The sequence below is a fragment of the Ipomoea triloba genome, chromosome 16 (genome assembly GCF_003576645.1).
Source record: "Ipomoea triloba cultivar NCNSP0323 chromosome 16, ASM357664v1".
NCBI classification, from domain to species: domain Eukaryota; kingdom Viridiplantae; phylum Streptophyta; class Magnoliopsida; order Solanales; family Convolvulaceae; genus Ipomoea; species Ipomoea triloba.
This window is the reverse complement of record NC_044931.1, coordinates 16,902,362-16,902,960: the sequence shown is the minus strand read 5'-3', so window position 1 is coordinate 16,902,960 and position 599 is coordinate 16,902,362.

Here is a 599-nt window from a genome sequence, read left to right as displayed (position 1 = left end):
GTTTGTACTAACCTCCCTAAAACAACTACTTTTTGTTCGGGTACGAAACTTTGATTCTTTCAACATTTTTGTAGGGTACATGCAAACGAGGGCTAGGTCCAACCAAGGCCTACTCTCTCTCAATCTTGAAATAAACCGAACCACAAGGAGAATGACAAAAGAAAGGCCAAACCTAGGCATATCCTAGTAGACCGCGAGGAAAATGGTATTTCCTAAACCCCCGAGAATAACCACCTTTGCAATGCAATTTTTCATTAACCATAAACACACTACGATGCATTATAGCTCACTATAAATTCATTTCCTTGCTTTTCTTTATTGATTTCAACAATTTTCTTTGTATCTCGTTTACTACAACATTCATTCATTCAATATTCTTTGATACTATGTGAGAATGACGCGAATGAGTAAATGCTAAATATTCCATTGATTAAAGACTTGTCAATACTTCTAGATGCCGACACAACTAGGGGGTAACCCCAACAATCTTTTATTTTAACAAACAAAACCGCGGTAAATCAAATGGCGTCGTTGCCAGGGAGGGAAAACGGTTGATATTGACTTGTGTTTTATCTTTGGAATATTCGCAATGTTTTGAC